The following is a 14868-nucleotide window of genomic DNA, read 5'->3' on the forward strand; positions in this document are numbered from 1 at the left end:
GGCAGAGCCGTGCCAAACCGTGCCGAGATGCGCCAAGCCGTGCCAAGCCATGCCGAACCGTGCCCAGCTTGGTCAGAGCCGTGCCAAACCGTGCCGAGCTGTGCCAAGCCGTGCCAAGCCGTGCCCAGCCCGGGCAGACCTCTGCCAAGCCGTGCCCAGCCCGGTCAGAGCTCTGCCAAGCCGTGCCAAGCCATGCCGAGCCGTGCCCAGCCCGGGCAGAGCCGTGTCAAACCGTGCCGAGCTGTGCCAAGCCGTGCCAAGCCGTGCCCAGCCCGGGTAGAGCCGTGCCAATCCGTGCCGAGCAGAGCCAAGCCGTGCCAAGCCATGCCGAGCCTTTCCCTGCCCGGGCAGAGCCGTGCCAAACCGTGCCGATCTGTGCTAAGCCGTGCCACGCCGTGCCCAGACCGGGCAGAGATCTGCCAAGCCGTGCCAAGCCATTGCAAGCCGTGCCAAGCCGTGCCCCGCCCGGGCAGAGCTCTGCCAAGCCGTGCCGAGCCCGGTCAGAGCTCTGCCAAGCCGTGCCAAGCCATTGCAAGCCGTGCCAAGCCGTGCCCAGCCCGGGCAGAGCTCTGCCAAGCCGTGCCCAGCCCGGGCAGAGCCGTGCCAAGCCGTGCCAAGCCGTGCCCCGTCCGGGCAGAGCCGTGCCAAACCGTGCCGAGTTGTGCCAAGCCGTGCCAAGCCGTGCCAATCCATGCCGAGCCTTGCCCTGCCCGGGAAGAGCCGTGCAAAACCGTGCCGAGCTGTGCCAAGCCGTGTGAAGCCGTGCCAAGCCGTGCCCAGCCCGGGCAGAGCTGTGCCAAGCCGTGCCGAGCCATGCCGAGCCGTTCCAGCCCGGGCAGAGCCGTGCCAAACCGTGCCGAGATGTGCCAAGCCGTGCCAAGCCGTGCCAAGCCATGCCGATCAGTGCCCAGCCCGGGCAGAGCCGTGCCAAACCGTGCTGATCTGTGCCAAGCCGTGCCAAACCGTTCCCAGCCCGGGCAGAGCCGTGCCAAACCGTGCCAAAATATGCCGAGCCGTGCCCAGCCCGGGCAGAGCCGTGCCAAACCGTCCCCAGCCCGGTCAGAGCTGTGCCAATCCGTGCCAAGCCATGCCGAGCCGTGCCCAGCCCGGGCAGGTCCGTGCCAAACCGTGCCGAGCTGTGCCAAGCCGTGCCAAGCCGTGCCCAGCCCGGGCAGAGCTGTGCCTAGACGTGCCAAGCCGTGCCAAACCGTTCCCAGCCCGGGCAGAGCCGTGCCAAACAGTGCCAAAACATGCCGAGACGTGCCCAGCCCGGGCAGAGCCGTGCGAAACCGTGCCCAGCAGAGCCAAGCCCTGCCCAGCCCGGGCAGAGCTGTGCCAAGCCGTGCCAAGCCGTGCGGAGCCGTGCCCAGCCCGGGCACAGTCGTGCCAAACCGTGCCGAGCTGTGCCAAGCCGTGCCAAACCGTGCTAATCCATGCCGAGCCGTGCCCAGCCCGGCCAGAGCCGTGCCAAACCGTGCCGAGCTGTGCCAAGCCGTGTGAAGCCGTGCCAAGCCGTGCCCAGCCCGGGCAGAGCTGTGCCAAGCCGTGCCGAGCCATGCCGATCAGTGCCCAGCCCGGGCAGAGCCGTGCCAAACCGTGCCGAGATGTGCCAAGCCGTGCCAAGCCGTGCCAAGCCATGCCGAACCGTGCCCAGCTTGGTCAGAGCCGTGCCAAACCGTGCCGAGCTGTGCCAAGCCGTGCCAAGCCGTGCCCAGCCCGGGCAGACCTCTGCCAAGCCGTGCCCAGCCCGGTCAGAGCTCTGCCAAGCCGTGCCAAGCCATGCCGAGCCGTGCCCAGCCCGGGCAGAGCCGTGTCAAACCGTGCCGAGCTGTGCCAAGCCGTGCCAAGCCGTGCCCAGCCCGGGTAGAGCCGTGCCAATCCGTGCCGAGCTGTGCCAAGCCGTGCCAAGCCATGCCGAGCCTTTCCCTGCCCGGGCAGAGCCGTGCCAAACCGTGCCGATCTGTGCTAAGCCGTGCCACGCCGTGCCCAGCCCGGGCAGAGCCGTGCCAAGCCGTGCCCAGCCCGGGCAGAGCTGTGCCAAGCCGTGCGCAGCCCGGGCAGAGCCGTGCCAAACCGTGCCGAGCAGAGCCAAGCCGTACCCCGTCCGGGCAGAGCCGTGCCAAACCGTCCCCAGCCCGGGCATAGCTGTGCCAAGCTGTGCCAAGCCATGCCGAACCGTGCCCAGCTTGGTCAGAGCCGTGCCAAACCGTTCCGACCTGTGCCAAGCCGTGCCAAGCCGTGCCCAGACCGGGCAGAGCTCTGCCAAGCCGTGCCGAGCCCGGTCAGAGCTCTGCCAAGCCGTGCCAAGCCATTGCAAGCCGTGCCAAGCCGTGCCCAGCCCGGGCAGAGCTCTGCCAAGCCGTGCCCAGCCCGGGCAGAGCTCTGCCAAGCCGTGCCAAGCCGTGCCCCGTCCGGGCAGAGCCGTGCCAAACCGTGCCGAGTTGTGCCAAGCCGTGCCAAGCCGTGCCAATCCATGCCGAGCCTTGCCCTGCCCGGGTAGAGCCGTTCCAATCCGTGCCGAGCTGTGGCAAGCCGTGCCCCGCATGGGCAGAGCCGTGCCAAACCGTGCCGATCTGTGCCAAGCCATGCCGATCAGTGCCCAGCCCGGGCAGAGCCGTGCCAAACCGTCCCCAGCCCGGTCAGAGCTGTGCCAATCCGTGCCAAGCCATGCCGAGCCGTGCCCAGCCCGGGCAGGTCCGTGCCAAACCGTGCCGAGCTGTGCCAAGCCGTGCCAAGCCGTGCCCAGCCCGGGCAGAGCTGTGCCTAGACGTGCCAAGCCGTGCCAAACCGTTCCCAGCCCGGGCAGAGCCGTGCCAAACAGTGCCAAAACATGCCGAGACGTGCCCAGCCCGGGCAGAGCCGTGCGAAACCGTGCCCAGCAGAGCCAAGCCGTGCCCAGCCCGGGCAGAGCTGTGCCAAGCCGTGCCAAGCCGTGCGGAGCCGTGCCCAGCCCGGGCACAGTCGTGCCAAACCGTGCCGAGCTGTGCCAAGCCGTGCCAAACCGTGCTAATCCATGCCGAGCCGTGCCCAGCCCGGCCAGAGCCGTGCCAAACCGTGCCGAGCTGTGCCAAGCCGTGTGAAGCCGTGCCAAGCCGTGCCCAGCCCGGGCAGAGCTGTGCCAAGCCGTGCCGAGCCATGCCGATCAGTGCCCAGCCCGGGCAGAGCCGTGCCAAACCGTGCCGAGATGTGCCAAGCCGTGCCAAGCCGTGCCAAGCCATGCCGAACCGTGCCCAGCTTGGTCAGAGCCGTGCCAAACCGTGCCGAGCTGTGCCAAGCCGTGCCAAGCCGTGCCCAGCCCGGGCAGACCTCTGCCAAGCCGTGCCCAGCCCGGTCAGAGCTCTGCCAAGCCGTGCCAAGCCATGCCGAGCCGTGCCCAGCCCGGGCAGAGCCGTGTCAAACCGTGCCGAGCTGTGCCAAGCCGTGCCAAGCCGTGCCCAGCCCGGGTAGAGCCGTGCCAATCCGTGCCGAGCTGTGCCAAGCCGTGCCAAGCCATGCCGAGCCTTTCCCTGCCCGGGCAGAGCCGTGCCAAACCGTGCCGATCTGTGCTAAGCCGTGCCACGCCGTGCCCAGCCCGGGCAGAGCCGTGCCAAGCCGTGCCCAGCCCGGGCAGAGCTGTGCCAAGCCGTGCGCAGCCCGGGCAGAGCCGTGCCAAACCGTGCCGAGCAGAGCCAAGCCGTACCCCGTCCGGGCAGAGCCGTGCCAAACCGTCCCCAGCCCGGGCATAGCTGTGCCAAGCTGTGCCAAGCCATGCCGAACCGTGCCCAGCTTGGTCAGAGCCGTGCCAAACCGTTCCGACCTGTGCCAAGCCGTGCCAAGCCGTGCCCAGACCGGGCAGAGATCTGCCAAGCCGTGCCAAGCCATTGCAAGCCGTGCCAAGCCGTGCCCCGCCCGGGCAGAGCTCTGCCAAGCCGTGCCGAGCCCGGTCAGAGCTCTGCCAAGCCGTGCCAAGCCATTGCAAGCCGTGCCAAGCCGTGCCCAGCCCGGGCAGAGCTCTGCCAAGCCGTGCCCAGTCCGGGCAGAGCCGTGCCAAGCCGTGCCAAGCCGTGCCAAGCCGTGCCAAGCCGTGCCCCGTCCGGGCAGAGCCGTGCCAAACCGTGCCGAGTTGTGCCAAGCCGTGCCAAGCCGTGCCAATCCATGCCGAGCCTTGCCCTGCCCGGGTAGAGCCGTTCCAATCCGTGCCGAGCTGTGGCAAGCCGTGCCCCGCATGGGCAGAGCCGTGCCAAACCGTGCCGATCTGTGCCAAGCCATGCCGATCAGTGCCCAGCCCGGGCAGAGCCGTGCCAAACCGTGCTGATCTGTGCCAAGCCGTGCCAAACCGTTCCCAGCCCGGGCAGAGCCGTGCCAAACCGTGCCAAAATATGCCGAGCCGTGCCCAGCCCGGGCAGAGCCGTGCCAAACCGTCCCCAGCCCGGTCAGAGCTGTGCCAATCCGTGCCAAGCCATGCCGAGCCGTGCCCAGCCCGGGCAGGTCCGTGCCAAACCGTGCCGAGCTGTGCCAAGCCGTGCCAAGCCGTGCCCAGCCCGGGCAGAGCTGTGCCTAGACGTGCCAAGCCGTGCCAAACCGTTCCCAGCCCGGGCAGAGCCGTGCCAAACAGTGCCAAAACATGCCGAGACGTGCCCAGCCCGGGCAGAGCCGTGCGAAACCGTGCCCAGCAGAGCCAAGCCGTGCCCAGCCCGGGCAGAGCTGTGCCTAGACGTGCCAAGCCGTGCCAAACCGTTCCCAGCCCGGGCAGAGCCGTGCCAAACCGTGCCGAGCTGTGCCAAGCCGTGTGAAGCCGTGCCAAGCCGTGCCCAGCCCGGGCAGAGCTGTGCCAAGCCGTGCCGAGCCATGCCGAGCCGTTCCAGCCCGGGCAGAGCCGTGCCAAACCGTGCCGAGATGCGCCAAGCCGTGCCAAGCCATGCCGAACCGTGCCCAGCTTGGTCAGAGCCGTGCCAAACCGTGCCGAGCTGTGCCAAGCCGTGCCAAGCCGTGCCCAGCCCGGGCAGACCTCTGCCAAGCCGTGCCCAGCCCGGTCAGAGCTCTGCCAAGCCGTGCCAAGCCATGCCGAGCCGTGCCCAGCCCGGGCAGAGCCGTGTCAAACCGTGCCGAGCTGTGCCAAGCCGTGCCAAGCCGTGCCCAGCCCGGGTAGAGCCGTGCCAATCCGTGCCGAGCTGTGCCAAGCCGTGCCAAGCCATGCCGAGCCTTTCCCTGCCCGGGCAGAGCCGTGCCAAACCGTGCCGATCTGTGCTAAGCCGTGCCACGCCGTGCCCAGCCCGGGCAGAGCCGTGCCAAGCCGTGCCCAGCCCGGGCAGAGCTGTGCCAAGCCGTGCGCAGCCCGGGCAGAGCCGTGCCAAACCGTGCCGAGCAGAGCCAAGCCGTACCCCGTCCGGGCAGAGCCGTGCCAAACCGTCCCCAGCCCGGGCATAGCTGTGCCAAGCTGTGCCAAGCCATGCCGAGCCGTGCGCAGCCCGGGCAGAGCCGTGCCAAACCGTTCCGACCTGTGCCAAGCCGTACCCCGTCCGGGCAGAGCCGTGCCAAACCGTCCCCAGCCCGGGCATAGCAGTGCCAAGCTGTGCCAAGCCATGCCGAGCCGTGCCCAGCCCGGGCAGAGCCGTGCCAAACCGTGCCGAGCTGTGCCAAGCCGTGCCGTGCCGAGCCGTGCCGAGCCGCGCCGAACCGTGCAGAGCCGTGTCGAGCCGTGCCGTGCCGAACCGTGCCGAAACGTGCCGACCCGTGCCGAGCCGTGCCCAGCCCGGGTAGAGCCGTGCTAAGCCGTCCCCAGCCCGGATAGAGCCGTTCCAAACTGTGCCGAGCTGTGCCAAGCCGTGCCAAGCTGTGCCCAGCCCGCGCAGAGCCGTGCCAAACCGTGCCGAGTTGTGCCAAGCCTTGCCAAGCCGTGCCCAGCCCAGGCAGAGCCGTTCCAAACCGTGCCGAGCTGTGCCAAGCCGTGCCCCGCACGGGCAGAGCCGTGCCAAAGCGTGCCGAGCTGTGACAAGCCTTGCCAAGCCGTGCCCAGATCGGGCAGAGCCGTGCCAAACAGTGCCGAGCTGTGCCAAGCCGTGCCAAGCCGTGCCAATTCATGCCGAGCCGTGCGCTGCCCGGGCAGAGCCGTGCCAAACCGTGCCGAGCTGTGCAAAGCGGTGCCAAGCCGTGCCCAGACCGGGCAGAGCTGTGCCAAGCCGTGCCAAAACATACCGAGCCGTGCCCAACCCGGGCAGAGCCGTGCCAAACAGTGCCGAGCTGTGCCAAGCCGTGCCCCGCACGGGCAGAGCCGTGCTAAACCGTGCCGAGCTGTGCCAAGCCGTGCCAAGCCGTGCCCCGCCCGGGCAGAGCCGTGCCAAACCGTACCGAGCTGTGCCGAGCCGTGCCAAGCCGTGCCAATCCATGCCGAGCCTTGCCCAGCCCGGGCAGAGCCGTGCAAACCGTGCCGAGTTGTGCCAAGCCGTGACAAGCCGTGCCAATCCATGCCGAGCCGTGCCCAGCCCGGTCAGAGCCGTGCAAACCGTGCCGAGCTGTGCCAAACTTTACCAAGCCGTGCCGAGCAATGCCGAACCGTGCCAGCCCTGGCAGAGCCGTGCCAAACTGTGCCGAGCAGTACCAAGCCGTGCCAAGCCGTTCCCAGCCCGGGCACAGTCGTGCCAAACAGTGCCGAGCTGTGCCAAGCCGTGCCAAGCCGTGCTAATGCGTGCCGAGCTGTGCCAAGCCGTGCCAAGCCGTGCTAATGCGTGCCAAGCCGTGCCGAGCCCGGGCAGAGCGGTGCAAACTGTGCCGAGCTGTGCCAAGCCGTGCCAAGCCGTTCCCAACCCGGGCAGAGCTGTGCCTAGCCGTGCCAAAACATACCGAGCCGTGCCCAGCACGGGCAGAGCCGTGCCGAACCGTGCCGAGCTGTGCCAAGCCGTGCCTAGCCGTGCCCAGCCCGGGCACAGCCGTGCCAAACAGTGCCGACCTGTGCCAAGCCGTGCCAAGCCGTGCCCCGCCCGGGCAGAGCCGTGCCAAGCCGTGCCCAGCCCGGTCAGAGCTCTGCCAAGCCGTGCCGAACACAGCCAAGCCGTGCCCCGCCCGGGCAGAGCTGTGCCTAGCCGTGCTAAACAATGCCGAGCCGTGCCCAGCACGGGCAGAGCCGTGCCGAACCGTGCCGAGCTGTGCCAAGCCGTGCCTAGCCGTGCCCAGCCCGGGCACAGCCGTGCCAAACAGTGCCGACCTGTGCCAAGCCGTGCCAAGCCGTGCCCCGCCCGGGCAGAGCCGTGCCAAGCCGTGCCCAGCCCGGTCAGAGCTCTGCCAAGCCGTGCCGAACACAGCCAAGCCGTGCCCCGCCCGGGCAGAGCTGTGCCTAGCCGTGCTAAACAATGCCGAGCCGTGCCCAGCACGGGCAGAGCCGTGCCGAACCGTGCCGAGCTGTGCCAAGCCGTGCCAAGCCGTGCTCCGCCCGGTCAGAGCCGTGCCAAACCGTGCCGAACAGAGCCAAGCCGTGCCAAGCCGTGCCGAGCCCGGGCAGAGCCGTGCCAAACCGTGCCGAGCTGTGCCAAACCGTGCCCAGACCGGGCAGAGCCGTTCCAAGACGTGCCAATCCCTGTCAGAGCTGTGCCAAGCCGTGCCAAGCCATGCCAAGCCGTGCCCAGACCGGACAGAGCCGTGCCAAACCGTGCCGAAATGTGCCAAGCCGTGCCAAGCCGTGCCCAGCCCGGGTACAGCCGTGCCAAAACGTGCCAAGCCGTGCCGAGCAATGCCGAAGCGTGCCAGCCCGGGCAGAGCCGTGCCAAACTGTGCCGAGCTGTACCAAGCCGTGCCAAGCAGTTCCCAGCCCGGGCAGAGCCGTGCCGAGCCGTGCCGAGCCGTGCCGAGCCGTGCAGATCCGTGCCGTGCCGTGCCGAGCCGTGCCGTGCCGAGCCGTGCCGTGCCGTGCCGTGCTATTCCGAGCCGTGCCGAGCCGTGCCGAGCCGTGCCGAGCCGTGCCGAACCGTGCCGAGCCGAGCCGTGCCGAGCCGTGCCGAGCCGTGCCGAGCCGTGCCGAACCGTGCCGAGCCGTGCCGAGCCATGCCGAGCCGTGCCAGCCCCGGCAGAACCGTGCCAAACCGTGCCGAGATGTGCCAAGCCGTGCCAAGCCGTGCCCAGCCCGGGCAGAGCCGTGCCAAACCGTGCCCAGCCCGGGCAGAGCCGAGCCAAACCTTGCCGAGCTGTGCCAAACCGTGCCGTTCCGAGCCGAGCAATGCCGAGCCGTGCCAGCCCTGGCAGAGCCGTGCCAAAATGTGCCGAGCTCTGCCGAGCCGTGCCAAGCCGTGCCCAGCCCGGGTACAGCCGTGCCAAACAGTGCCGAGCTGTGCCAAGCCGTGCCAAGCCGTGCCAATCCATGCCGAGCCGTGCTCAGCCCGGACAGAGCCGTGCCAAACCGTGCCGAGCTGTGCCAAACCGTGCCAAGCCGTGCCGAGCAATGCCGAGCCGTGCCAGCCCTGGCAGAGCCGTGCCAAACTGTGCCGATCTGTACCAAGCCGTGCCAAGCCGTGCCCAGCCCGGGCAGAGCCGTGCCAAACCGTGCCGAGCTGTGCAAAGCTATGCCGAGCCGTGCCCTGCCCGGGTAGAGCCGTTACAAGCCGTGCAAAGCCATGCGGAGCCGTGCTCAGCCCGGACAGAGCCGTGCCAAACCGTGCCGAGCTGTGCCAAGCCGTGCCAAGCCGTGCCAATACATGCCGAGCCGTGCCAAGCCCGGGCAGAGCCGTGCCAAACTGTGCCGAGCTGTGCCAAGCCGTGTGAAGCCGTGCCAAGCCGTGCCCAGCCCGGGCAGAGCCGGGCCAAGACGTGCTCATCCCTATCAGAGCTGTGCCAAGCCGTGCCAAGCCGTGCCCAACCGTACCCAGACCGGGCAGAGCCGTGCCAAGACGGGCCCATCCCGGTCAGAGCTGTGCCAAGCCGTGCCAACACATGCCAAGCCGTGCCCAGACCGGGCAGAGCCGTGCCAAGCCCTGCCCATCCCGGTCAGAGCTGTGCCCAGCCGTGCCAAGCCATGGCAAGCCGTGCCCATCCCGGTCGGAGCTGTACCAAGCCGTCCCAAACCGTGCCCCGCTCGGGCAGAGCCGTGCCAAGCCGTGCCCAGCCCGGGCAGAGCCGTGCCAAGCCGTGCCGAACAGAGCCAAGCCGTGCCCCGCCCGGGCAGAGCCGTGCCAAACCGTGCCGAGCTGTGCCAAGCCGTGACCAGCCCGGGCAGAGCCGTGCCTAGACGTTCCCAGCCCGGTCAGAGCTGTGCCAAGCCGTGCCAAGCCATTGCAAGCCGTGCCCAGCCCGGGCAGAGCTCTGCTAAGCCATGCCGAGCCGTGCCCAGGCCGGGCAGAGCCGTGCCAAAGCGTGCCGAGCTGTGACAAGCCTTGCCAAGCCGTGCTCAGATCGGGCACAGTCGTGCCAAACAGTGCCGAGCTGTGCCAAGCCGTGCCAAGCCGTGCCAATTCATGCCGAGCCGTGCGCTGCCCGGGCAGAGCCGTGCCAAACCGTGCCGAGCTGTGCAAAGCGGTGCCAAGCCGTGCCCAGACCGGGCAGAGCTGTGCCAAGCCATGCCAAGCCATGCCAAGCCGTTCCCAGACCGGGCAGAGCCGTGCCAAGACGTGCCCATCCCGGTCAGAACTGTGCCAAGCCATGCCGAGCCATGCCGAGCCGTGCCAGCCAGGAGCAAAGCCGTGCCAAACCGTGCCGAGCTGTGCCAAGCCATGCCAAGCCGTGCCCAGCCCTGGCAGAGCCGTGCCAAACCGTGCCGAGCTGTGCGAAGCCGTGCCAAGCCGTGCCCAGCCCGGGCACAGCCGTGCCAATCCGTGCCGAGCTGTGCCAAGCCGTGCCAAACCGTGCCCAGCCCGGGCAGAGCCGTGCCTAGCCGTGCTAAACAATGCCGAGCCGTGCCCAGCCCGGGCAGAGCCGTGACAAACCGTGCCGATCTGTGCCAAGCCGTTCCAAGCCGTGCCAGCTCGGGCAGAGCCGTGCCAAACCGTGCCGAGATGTGCCAAGCCGTGCCAAGCCATGCCGAACCGTGCCCAGCTTGGTCAGAGCCGTGCCAAACCGTTCCGACCTGTGCCAAGCCGTGCCAAGCCGTGCCCCGCCCGGGCAGAGCTCTGCCAAGCCGTGCCGAGCCCGGTCAGAGCTCTGCCAAGCCGTGCCAAGCCATTGCAAGCCGTGCCAAGCCGTGCCCAGCCCGGGCAGAGCTCTGCCAAGCCGTGCCCAGTCCGGGCAGAGCCGTGCCAAGCCGTGCCAAGCCGTGCCAAGCCGTGCCAAGCCGTGCCCCGTCCGGGCAGAGCCGTGCCAAACCGTGCCGAGTTGTGCCAAGCCGTGCCAAGCCGTGCCAATCCATGCCGAGCCTTGCCCTGCCCGGGTAGAGCCGTTCCAATCCGTGCCGAGCTGTGGCAAGCCGTGCCCCGCATGGGCAGAGCCGTGCCAAACCGTGCCGATCTGTGCCAAGCCATGCCGATCAGTGCCCAGCCCGGGCAGAGCCGTGCCAAACCGTGCTGATCTGTGCCAAGCCGTGCCAAACCGTTCCCAGCCCGGGCAGAGCCGTGCCAAACCGTGCCAAAATATGCCGAGCCGTGCCCAGCCCGGGCAGAGCCGTGCCAAACCGTCCCCAGCCCGGTCAGAGCTGTGCCAATCCGTGCCAAGCCATGCCGAGCCGTGCCCAGCCCGGGCAGGTCCGTGCCAAACCGTGCCGAGCTGTGCCAAGCCGTGCCAAGCCGTGCCCAGCCCGGGCAGAGCTGTGCCTAGACGTGCCAAGCCGTGCCAAACCGTTCCCAGCCCGGGCAGAGCCGTGCCAAACAGTGCCAAAACATGCCGAGACGTGCCCAGCCCGGGCAGAGCCGTGCGAAACCGTGCCCAGCAGAGCCAAGCCCTGCCCAGCCCGGGCAGAGCTGTGCCAAGCCGTGCCAAGCCGTGCGGAGCCGTGCCCAGCCCGGCCAGAGCCGTGCCAAACCGTGCCGAGCTGTGCCAAGCCGTGTGAAGCCGTGCCAAGCCGTGCCCAGCCCGGGCAGAGCTGTGCCAAGCCGTGCCGAGCCATGCCGAGCCGTTCCAGCCCGGGCAGAGCCGTGCCAAACCGTGCCGAGATGTGCCAAGCCGTGCCAAGCCGTGCCAAGCCATGCCGAACCGTGCCCAGCTTGGTCAGAGCCGTGCCAAACCGTGCCGAGCTGTGCCAAGCCGTGCCAAGCCGTGCCCAGCCCGGGCAGAGCCGTGCCAAACCGTGCCGAGATGTGCCAAGCCGTGCCAAGCCATGCCGAGCCTTTCCCTGCCCGGGTAGAGCCGTGCCAATCCGTGCCGAGCTGTGCCAAGCCGTGCCCAGCCCGGGCAGAGCCGTGCCAAACCGTGCCGATCTGTGCTAAGCCGTGCCACGCCGTGCCCAGCCCGGGCAGAGCCGTGCCAAGCCGTGCCCAGCCCGGTCAGAGCTGTGCCAAGCCGTGACCAGCCCGGGCAGAGCCGTGCCAAACCGTGCCGAGCAGAGCCAAGCCGTGCCCCGTCCGGGCAGAGCCGTTCTAAACCGTCCCCAGCCCGGGCATAGCTGTGCCAAGCTGTGCCAAGCCATGCCGAGCCGTGCCCAGACCGGGCAGAGCCGTGCCAAACCGTGCCGAGCTGTGCCAAGCCGTGCCAACCCGTGGCCAGCCCGGGCAGAGCTGTGCCTAGCCGTGCCCAGCCGTGCCAAACCGTTCCCAGCCCGGGCAGAGCCGTGCCAAACAGTGCCAAAACATGCCGAGCCGTGCCCAGCCCGGGCAGAGCCGTACCAAACAGTGCCAAAACATGCCGAGCCGTGCCCAGCCCGGGCAGAGCCGTGCGAAACCGTGCCCAGCAGAGCCAAGCCGTGCCCAGCCCGGGCACAGCTGTGCCAAGCCGTGCCAAGCCGTGCGGAGCCGTGCCCAGCCCGGGCAGAGCCGTGCTAAACCGTGCCGAGCTGTGCCAAACCGTGCCCAGCTGTGCCTCGCCCGGGCAGAGCCGTGCCAAACCGTGCCGATCTGTGCCAGCCGTGCCGACCCGTGCCGAGCCGTGCCGTGCCGTGCCGTGCCGTGCCGAGCCGTGCCCAGCCCGGGCAGAGCCGTGCCAAACCGTGCCGAGCAGAGCCAAGCCGTGCCCCGCCCGGGCAGAGCCGTGCCAAACCGTGCCGAGATGTGCCAAGCCGTGCCAAGCCCGGACAGAGCCGTGCCAAACCGTCCCCAGCCCGGTCAGAACTCTGCCAAGCCGTGCCAAGCCATGCCGAGCCGTGCCCAGCCCGGGCAGAGCCGTACCAAACCGTGCCGAGATGTGCCAAGCCGTGCCAAGCCGTTCCAAACCGTTCCCAGCCCGGGCAGAGCCGTGCCAAACACTGCCAAGCCATGCCGAGCCGTGCCCAGCCCGGGCAGAGCCGTGCCAAACCGTGCCGAGCTGTGCCAAGCCGTTCCAAACCGTTCCCAGCCCGGGCAGAGCCGTGCCAAAGAGTGCCAAGCCATGCCGAGCTGTGCCCAGCCCGGGCAGAGCCGTGCCAAACCGTGCCAAACTGTGCCAAGCCGTGCCAAGCCGTGCCCAGCCCGGGCAGAGCTGTGCCTAGACGTGCCAAGCCGTGCCAAACCGTTCCCAGCCCGGGCAGAGCCGTGCCAAACAGTGCCAAAACATGCCGAGCCGTGCCCAGCCCGAGCAGAGCCGTGCGAAACCGTGCCCAGCAGAGCCAAGCCGTGCCCAGCCCGGGCAGAGCTGTGCCAAGCCGTGCCAAGCCGTGCGGAGCCGTGCCCAGCCCGGGCACAGTCGTGCCAAACCGTGCCGAGCTGTGCCAAGCCGTGCCAAACCGTGCTAATCCATGCCGAGCCGTGCCCAGCCCGGCCAGAGCCGTGCCAAACCGTGCCGAGCTGTGCCAAGCCGTGTGAAGCCGTGCCAAGCCGTGCCCAGCCCGGGCAGAGCTGTGCCAAGCCGTGCCGAGCCATGCCGATCAGTGCCCAGCCCGGGCAGAGCCGTGCCAAACCGTGCCGAGATGTGCCAAGCCGTGCCAAGCCGTGCCAAGCCATGCCGAACCGTGCCCAGCTTGGTCAGAGCCGTGCCAAACCGTGCCGAGCTGTGCCAAGCCGTGCCAAGCCGTGCCCAGCCCGGGCAGACCTCTGCCAAGCCGTGCCCAGCCCGGTCAGAGCTCTGCCAAGCCGTGCCAAGCCATGCCGAGCCGTGCCCAGCCCGGGCAGAGCCGTGTCAAACCGTGCCGAGCTGTGCCAAGCCGTGCCAAGCCGTGCCCAGCCCGGGCAGAGCCGTGCCAAACCGTGCCGAGATGTGCCAAGCCGTGCCAAGACATGCCGAGCCTTTCCCTGCCCGGGTAGAGCCGTGCCAATCCGTGCCGAGCTGTGCCAAGCCGTGCCAAGCCATGCCGAGCCTTTCCCTGCCCGGGCAGAGCCGTGCCAAACCGTGCCGATCTGTGCTAAGCCGTGCCACGCCGTGCCCAGCCCGGGCAGAGCCGTGCCAAGCCGTGCCCAGCCCGGTCAGAGCTGTGCCAAGCCGTGCCCCGTCCGGGCAGAGCCGTTCCAAACCGTCCCCAGCCCGGGCATAGCTGTGCCAAGCTGTGCCAAGCCATGCCGAGCCGTGCCCAGACCGGGCAGAGCCGTGCCAAACCGTGCCGAGCTGTGCCAAGCCGTGCCAAGCCGTGGCCAGCCCGGGCAGAGCTGTGCCTAGCCGTGCCCAGCCGTGCCAAACCGTTCCCAGCCCGGGCAGAGCCGTGCCAAACAGTGCCAAAACATGCCGAGCCGTGCCCAGCCCGGGCAGAGCCGTACCAAACAGTGCCAAAACATGCCGAGCCGTGCCCAGCCCGGGCAGAGCCGTGCGAAACCGTGCCCAGCAGAGCCAAGCCGTGCCCAGCCCGGGCACAGCTGTGCCAAGCCGTGCCAAGCCGTGCGGAGCCGTGCCCAGCCCGGGCAGAGCCGTGCTAAACCGTGCCGAGCTGTGCCAAACCGTGCCCAGCTGTGCCTCGCCCGGGCAGAGCCGTGCCAAACCGTGCCGATCTGTGCCAGCCGTGCCGACCCGTGCCGAGCCGTGCCGTGCCGTGCCGTGCCGTGCCGAGCCGTGCCCAGCCCGGGCAGAGCCGTGCCAAACCGTGCCGAGCAGAGCCAAGCCGTGCCCCGCCCGGGCAGAGCCGTGCCAAACCGTGCCGAGATGTGCCAAGCCGTGCCAAGCCCGGACAGAGCCGTGCCAAACCGTGCCAAACTGTGCCAAGCCGTGCCAAGCCGTGCCCAGCCCGGGCAGAGCTGTGCCTAGACGTGCCAAGCCGTGCCAAACCGTTCCCAGCCCGGGCAGAGCCGTGCCAAACAGTGCCAAAACATGCCGAGACGTGCCCAGCCCGGGCAGAGCCGTGCGAAACCGTGCCCAGCAGAGCCAAGCCGTGCCCAGCCCGGGCAGAGCTGTGCCAAGCCGTGCCAAGCCGTGCGGAGCCGTGCCCAGCCCGGGCACAGTCGTGCCAAACCGTGCCGAGCTGTGCCAAGCCGTGCCAAACCGTGCTAATCCATGCCGAGCCGTGCCCAGCCCGGCCAGAGCCGTGCCAAACCGTGCCGAGCTGTGCCAAGCCGTGTGAAGCCGTGCCAAGCCGTGCCCAGCCCGGGCAGAGCCGTGCCAAGCCGTGCCGAGCCATGCCGAGCCGTTCCAGCCCGGGCAGAGCCGTGCCAAACCGTGCCGAGATGTGCCAAGCCGTGCCAAGCCGTGCCAAGCCATGCCGAACCGTGCCCAGCTTGGTCAGAGCCGTGCCAAACCGTGCCGAGCTGTGCCAAGCCGTGCCAAGCCGTGCCCAGCCCGGGCAGACCTCTGCCAAGCCGTGCCCAGCCCGGTCAGAGCTCTGCCAAGCCGTGCCAAGCCATGCCGAGCTGTGCCCAGCCCGGGCAGAGCCGTGCCAAACCGTGCCAAACTGTGCCAAGCCGTGCCAAGCCGTGCCCAGCCCGGGCAGAG

This window comes from Anas acuta, chromosome 14 (genome assembly GCF_963932015.1).
Source record: "Anas acuta chromosome 14, bAnaAcu1.1, whole genome shotgun sequence".
Taxonomy (NCBI): domain Eukaryota; kingdom Metazoa; phylum Chordata; class Aves; order Anseriformes; family Anatidae; genus Anas; species Anas acuta.